The sequence below is a fragment of the Limulus polyphemus genome, unplaced genomic scaffold, assembly GCF_000517525.1.
Source record: "Limulus polyphemus unplaced genomic scaffold, Limulus_polyphemus-2.1.2 Scaffold167, whole genome shotgun sequence".
Taxonomy (NCBI): domain Eukaryota; kingdom Metazoa; phylum Arthropoda; class Merostomata; order Xiphosura; family Limulidae; genus Limulus; species Limulus polyphemus.
The window spans coordinates 546,994-555,608 of NW_013665777.1; positions in this window are offsets into that span (position 1 = coordinate 546,994).

An 8,615-nucleotide genomic window follows, 5' to 3' on the forward strand; every position below is an offset into this window, starting at 1 on the left:
TTGGTAAAAGAGTAGCCCAAGAGTTGGCGGTGGGTGGTGATGACTAGCTGCCTTCCCTCTAGTCTTACACTGCTAAATTAGGGACGGCTAGCGCAGATAGCCCTCGTGTAGCTTTGCGCGAAATTAAAAACAAACAAACAATACTCCAGGAGGGCATGATACAGAAACAAGGCCAATCAAGTATATGTCTTCTACAACAGTCGTTGTGGCATGTAGCTTGCAGTAAGTTACAGGATTAGCTGAAGTTTACGACTTGTGAACATCTTGTATATAACAATGTCACTAGCTACAGGAGAACAACTGTACGAATTTACAAAAAAATTACCAGAATATATTTTGTTAAAACTATGTTCTTTACTGTTATGGAAGATTAAAATTTGACGATCTTTTCACTTGTCATATATTTATGTCACATATTCTACAATTATTTAGTTAAAGTCTTATAAACTCTTGAAATGAAAATACTTACAACAGGCTTTTTCAATAAATCAGACGAAATAAAATCACTTTTGATTACCTTCAGTGAATGTTTGACATGTCTAACGAATCACTGAAATCACCAGCTGGAATACGGTCTTTCAAAGATAAAACTCGTTAACCCTTTAATCGCTAAAATGAGTACTTGATGTGCCTACAGTTATTGCAAAAGATCAAATGTTTTACTGACAAGGGTGAATTTTGGTTTAGGATTTTATAACAATAACTGACGAAAATTGGAAATATCCATTCGGTCGTTTTTACATATCCATTGACACTTTTCTTTAAATATTCAAGAGAAGCATACATAAATCGTGTGGGTCTGTCTGATATCTCGCAGTGTTACAGAGATCTAAAACAAGGCGGCAAAGAGGTTTTCGTGTGTTTTTATGGGGAATCTATATATATTTAGCTACTTATGTAGTTAAGTGTAAAGACTATAACTGCAAACATAAACTTGCGCTCAGTGTCATAGAGTTTATGTATTGATATAAGTATTTCTAATCCAGTATACTAGGTCTGCTGCAAAATACTACTTTGATATCGCAATTTTACCAAATTTAATCGAATTACACAGATGTACATTAAACTATTTCGTACCAATCAATATCTTTATCATACATATCTTGGGAGTATAATTCACAGATCACAAAACAATAACAACAAACGGGTATATTAATAATGTACATTATCGTAAGACTGAATATTTCCCTAAATTATTAAACTTAATACAGTTTGTGTTACGAAAGCAGTTAATTAATGAACATAGAATCATACTTACAAATCGGCAAACAACAATACAATGTATGCATCGACACTAAATGCACACTCTTGGACCTGCCTATTCACGTATGTATAAGGATGTGTTTGTTCTGTCAGAGGACTTTTCAAGACTGTTTTCAAAACATAAGCGTTCAATAGAAAGGAGTAAAGAAACAAATGCGAATTTGCAATTGTTATACACTTGAGATTTGAGATATGTGGGTTATTAAGGTAAGGACGACACTTGTAAATCTTAAATAATACAGATATTAAAAGAAAAACCAACGTTTAATGATATACATCAAATATTTGTAATTAGATTGTCCTAAGTCTTAAAATATAATTTAAAAAAATCATTTAAATAGTTTACAGTGTAAAGATGAAAACCGTGAGACTGGGAACAGCCTCATACACTCTACGTGTTTCGACGTCTTACTTATGGTGACGTGTGTTTTATAAAATAATTGAAACATCTCCTCTTTTGAATTCAAATTTTGGTGTCTCTAAGAGTGGAATATGATAATTAAACGAAAAGAATATTATTATTTTTATTCGGAGACAGTTTCTAAATATGCCAATTAATAAAATCTGTCATATTTCTAAAGAAGCATGGTTGTAGATTAAAATATAGATAGACTCACAGTGCCACGAACACCTATAGTAATGAAGGAATCTCAAGGAATAGTGCCAAAATAATGTCAGCATGGATATAAAAAATGAAAATAAATTATAAACACATAATAATAATAATGGTAAAAAAAAAACTAGGATGACTGATCGTGATGGACGAACATTAACACGAATAGTGAGACGAAAATAAAAAACTACAATGTCAAAAGTCTGTGCAGAATTAGGATTAGTCCACAACAATAACGTTTCTTAAAAAACTCGTAGAGAGGTGCACATGGTGGGTTACCAAGCCATTCAGAAACCTCCAATAATACAAAAAAAATGGTGAGAAGAAAATACAATTGGAAGGTAGATCAATGGAACATCGAGGTTTAGTTAGATGAATAATATTTCACACTTTCCGCCAAAAGAACGTGTTTATGTGAGGTGAAATAAAAAAATACGTTTACAACCATGAAAGCCCTATGCCATTAGTTAAGCACGGTTGAGGCGCTGTGATGGTATGATCAGATTTTTGTAGCTTAGGGCCTATAATCTCATTGAAAGCAAAGGATTACTTATACCAGCTTCCTCCTATGATGAACATTCATTCTCAAATAGAGCTGGTTTGTTTCAAGAAGACCATTCAGTACTTCATAGTGCTAAAATTGTCACAGGTTCAGGTAGATGAAGAAGAGTTTGAATACCTAATTTGCCCATCACAGTCACCAGAATTAAATATTACCGATCTTTACGGCCAGTTCTTGAAATAAAACTTCCAAGCAGATTTCCATCACTAACATTTTCTCGTTTCATCACTTCCACCGTATTAGTATTCTACAGTCTCTAAGTCACATATAAACACAAAAAACGTTCACATCAGTTAAATCACATAATCTAGGAATGTTTTACCTTAGCTTTATAACAGTAATCACAGAATTAATATGCAGTATGTAATGTGGAACCTTCTTGATTCATTAATTTATTTGAACCACGCTCTTTTATTGAGAAAATCTTCCCGTACATCAAAATAACGAAGTTTTTTTGTTTTGTCAAAGTGCTAGTCAGCGCCACATGCTCTGTTGATGGGTAAGTGCTTATTCTCATCTAAATACTTCGCTCAATTAATTTTATATTATATAATCGTGCACTAAAACGTTCTGGTACAATGAAAGGACCACTGAATATATCTAATGTGAGTGAGTGAAGCCTCTTGAAAGTTTTACCTATCAGTTATAGTTAATTTACATGGTACTTATATAGAGGTAATGCTAAAGAATTATCAAAGTACAAACAAGTTATGACCATTAAAATGCATCACAAAGTACTATCGCAAATCGTAATTGCATATTTCAGAGGTGAAGGAGTCAGGTTGTGTTAAATAGTTCAAACATACATCTTTGTTACACTGAAGAAAATGCATATGTATTTTAGAACAGTTGTTAGATCTTCGTTCGAGTTAATTTTATTCTTAATTATTGTAGTGCACGAGAGTTTGGTCTCCTTTGTACTTTCAACATATGATTTTTATGTAATTCCTTTATATATGTGTGATGTATTTGAATTCGGAATTGACGTCACTTTCATATTGCACTTTTAAATATCATCTATTTCTTTAAAAACATTGAATTTTCTCTGGAGCAATAAATAGTTTCATGCTTCTTTTGAAATCCCATCTAAGTATCAAAGAAGTATTGATGTTTAGTACAAAAAATAACGACTTCTGAAAATCTTAACAAATGTACTTGCTTTTGGGTGCTATTTATTCATGTTAAAATAATAACATTTCAAGTAATGAAATTTTTTGAATTTAACATGTCTTTTTAATCCAGAATTTTGATTTTGAATTATTGAAATATTTTTAAACTGTAGGAAAGAAGAAATAATAAAAAATGCAAATATTAATGTTATACAGTCATCCCCTTTTAATGTTTTGGCAGCATCTTCAGATACTTCGTGGAACATTGTAGCAATATGTTGTCTCTAAGAGATACAAATATGTATGAATACTGTTTTTCAAACTCGAATATGAAATTAAGCTTACGAATTTCCTATCTGACTTTTATTTCAATAAAATCACACTTCTGCAAAGTTTTTTGAAGTTCAACAGTTCCATCAACTATTAATTAATTCTACCTAACTGACTGTTTTTTCTTCGAATCTTCCAAGAGTAGTTACATACAGCTAAGACATAAGTTATAGTATGATTGGTGAACTAATGGTTAGTGTGACGAGCTGCGGATTGAATGGATGACGCTGAACAAGCTCCGCACTTTTTAGTTGCGAGTGAGTTATAAAAGTGACAGTCAATCCAGGTGTTTGATTCAAAGAGCTGGACAAAGGCCTTGTAGCATTGAGTGTTGCTGCCTTCGTCTGGTCAGTAATTCAACATTAGGGATCTCTGATCTGGCCGTATAGGCCACTGTTTATCGATGGCAGAAATAAGAATTTTTTGATTCAACCGTGAAGAGTATAGGCATCCAGTGGTGATCTCGGCAAAAGTACAAACTAGCTTTGGGATATGTGGTCAAATGCGAAGCTTAAACAGATCTTCTCGGCCTTTAGCCGTACTCATAAATTCTTGTCTTCTCGGCCTTTAGCCGTGCTCATAAATTCTTGTCTTCTCGGCCTTTAGCCGTACTCATAAATTCTTGTCTTCTCGGCCTTTAGCCGTACTAATAAATTCTTGTCTTCTCGGCCTTTAGCGGTATTCATAAATTCTTGTCTTCTCGGCCTTTAGCCGTACTCATAAATTATTGTCTTCTCGGCCTTTAGCCGTATTCATAAATTCTTGTCTTCTCGGCCTTTAGCCGTACTCATAAATTCTTACCGATAATTACTCCAACTGCCATCTTCAAGAACGTATTGAGCCTATGGGTAAACGGATAATCACTTCTTAATGACCATGCTTCGCAGATGACGGTTATTACGTGGCGTCTTTTGACTTTCTTCAACCTTGTCCAAGCTGTCTAGTATACAGATCAATCGTCTGGTAGCGTGTCCTAACGTTTTCTCTATGCACTTGGATCACCAAAATTACCTGCCACTTTGTGTCTGTATATATTCGATTTGGAACAACTGAGCATCTATAAAAGTTTGTTTTTCGATAAAAAAAAACAAGCAGGTATAAATAACATAATACTTAAAAAGTGGGTTGTGTTGAAAAAAATTCGTGCTTAAATGGAAATTTTGCTATCGACATAGTTATTAATAGTTATTAATATATTTATTAATTTTTTTCCAGAGTATAACTCTTCATAGTATTATAATGTGAATGCGGGTGTGAATATCTATATACAGTTAGCAATGCAATCAGCGAAGCATAATGACGAAAAGTTGAAGTGTGTTATATCATTTGTATTGTGAAAATGTGTTGTGCATGAGAAAGCATGTTTCGAGATCGTAGTAACAGAAATCAAAAACGTATACATGTAATTTATTTATATGCAGACATTTCTTGGTGTTCGAATACACATCACGTACACAGATTTTTGAGCTGGGTCATGCTGTTCTCCCTTAGTTATGAGGTTGAAATAAGCCTCATTTTCTACTTTTATCTGATCGTCTAAAATGAATGGGCCTGACACTGTTCACACTAAACAGATGAGACCTAAATTTCGCTTGACTGTTTGAAGTAAGTAATGTATTTGTTAGATTTAACTTGGTAAAAAAAAATCTCACGCCAGCTGATGTTTGCATATAAGACTATCTGTGATAGCTATGTTTTGTTAGCTGGTTATCACTGATTTCATACCTTTACAATAAGACAAAGAAATAGGGATTGCTAGTTGTTGTTATAATCGTTTAAGGATTTCACTTTATCTCTTCGTTCTTTGACTTAACAGTGTTCCCACATATACATTCTTAGCAGACCATGCAGGAAAATCTATTATCTGAGGTTTTTGTATTTTAACCCTAAAATTACCGGGCTAGATCCCTTCGGTTTTTAAACACGTTTTTCAAAATGATTTATGTTCTATATTGCTTGTGTTTGTTTGTTTGCTTGAAGTTAAGCACAAAGCTACACATTGGGCTATCTGTGCTCTGCCCACCATGGGTATCGAAACCCAGTTTCTAGCGTTGTTAGTCCGGAGACATACCGCTGTGTCAGGGCGAAGAAGGCTTTTCCATTTAAATTTCAATAGAAAAATAGGTATTAAAATCACCTGATAATGTTTTTAAAGCAGTAACAGTGCATATATATATATCCTTACTTTAAAAAAAACAAAGACTTCGTCAATTAAATATAGCAGTTAAAATAACAAAAATTATGAGATATATATATATATATTTGAAAATAAAGAAAGTATAAAAGTTTTGTACTGGGTTACATAAATGGGAAGCTTTGGTTGTGGTTAGCATATTTAATGTCTTTGGTACTATTGAGTCTTGGAGAGATGTAATTTTATGTGTAAGAAGTAGGCCGAAAGCTTATTACAATTTAACATTGAGTTTTGTCAAACTTTCGAAAATCTTTAGGTTGAGACTCTTGAAAGAGGATAACAAATGCTTCTTGCTATTTTATATGTTGCTTCTAGTAGCGAGCTTATTTACAGGAGATTTAGATTTTTAAGGAAACTAAGTTAATTTGGGACGACAAAGAAATGATATTTAACGAAGAAAAATATAAAATATATTGTTTTCTCTAACACATGTATAGGAAGAGAGGTGATCACTGGTATAATAAGGTGAAGCACCACTCTCTGTCCGAATAACAACTGTCATTTTGCAAGGTATGGTCTCAGTAAGACTTCAACAGATGTCTACAACAATTTATTTCCAATTTTGTTTCAAACCCATGGCCAGATATAGATTTTAAATATTTGTGATGTGAAGCGTTATCCTGCTGAACTCAATACTTGAGTGTGATGATTCAGAAACATTTTTCTTTTGTTAAAGAACCACCTAAATTTGGAGGGGGAGCGGCTCGGCAGGAACATAATAGCAGTATAATTTAAGAAAACGAAATAAGTGCATAAAATCACTGTTTTTGCAAGCAAAGTTCTGTAATATTCGTCACCTTTAGCCTTGGGGTCACGTTCACCATTTACTCTGCTTCTGTATTTAGACTTCAGTGCCGCAAGTGACGAAAATCCCGTCTTACAAATGGCGTAAGGAAATGATATGCTTTGTCTGCATGTTCTCTAGATCCAATACTCTAATAATAGATTTATTTAAAACAAAACTCTGATCTTAATGTTCAATCGCAAGAAAGCTCCAATTAACATTTTTCTTCTTCCGTACAATGACCAGTAGGCTGGTTATTATTTTACAATGCGCGTAAACTCTTGAGTACGAAATATATTTTCCTACTTTAACGCATTAACCATATAACGTAGAGTCTTAGACTTTTCATCTTAATTTGTACATATTTTGCTTTCCTATTTATATAGCTGAATTTTTAAGATCTCAAGTATCGGGTGTGCTCTGGGATTAAATTGTTTCTTTCCCTTGTCCATTTGAACAGAACTCGTGGACCACAGGTTGGGAATCTCTACATTAACCTAAAGGCTAAAAAATGTTTTTTGTACATCGTGGAATTTAATGATTTAAGATTTCTTGATTTCAATGAGTATTTAAACGTGCAAGTGCTTCACAAATTGGTCCTACTGCCAGTGTCACATCATAAAACCTTCGCCATAGTTCTTTGTAATTTGCACAACAAAATCACAGACTATTTTGTCCATTTTCCTGCAACCACTCTGATACTGGGTGGGGCAATTCTTATCTATATGTATGTCAAACTTTCAAGGTTATATTGAATGGTTTTTTACCAAGCAAAATGGTGCCTAGCATACTTGTGGGGGATATATATATTTGCATATCTAACTTCTAAAATACTCACACTGTTAGGGAGAGCACTGCATAGGCCTTATAGAAAGTTTGTAGTACAGTAAAGTCACATCGAATTTGTTGCGAAGATGATTTATCACAGTTATAACTAGCGTACGTTTGTTAAGCTCTAACTACATTTATAACCAACTTAAATGTCGTAGGGTGAATTTTTCTATACAATGGAATGGTCCTACTCAAGGGGGTAACATTGACACAGTTATATATTCATTTTTCATGTTTCCAGCAACTTGTAATGTCTTCCCTCTTCAATTAACGAAACTACAGCAACTTGCCTGCATTTCAACATTAACTAATTTACCTATCTGGGTGTTAAGTTCTGAAAATATAATCTGAAAATTTACCAATCTAGCATGTTTTTGTATTTGTACTCGTTGACTTCTCTTGGAAGACACGCTGAGTAAGACATGCTACATATTCCAAGGTTGTCCGATTACCTTTGGCAGAGAAGTACATATGTATGTTCAAGAATAATTTTGATCAAACAATTGTCAGGTACATTTAATGTTCTATTAATATAATTTCAATTTTTCGCATAGCCGAGGGCTGAGCAAGAGCAATGATATTTTTATTGCTTATTATTGCTATACTTTTAGGCAATTAATTATTGGGCACTGCAGTCAGTGATCCAATAAAATGAATAGTGATCAAACAAAACGTAGTTTTCCTATTCAAAATAAAATAAAGAAAGAAAAGAAGAAAGAAAACTACTGCAGTCTTTTATGTTTGTATACTTTGATTATTGTGTACAAATTTATACATGATTATTACTCTTATCCAGAATTAAAAATGACAAACGTTTCACTTGATCCCGAACAAAATGCACTCTAGAACAGGTCTGCAAAGTTACATTCACTAGCTTTACCTACTTTTAATTTTAGGGCAGCGCCTCTCAATCTTTTCCAAGATTATTT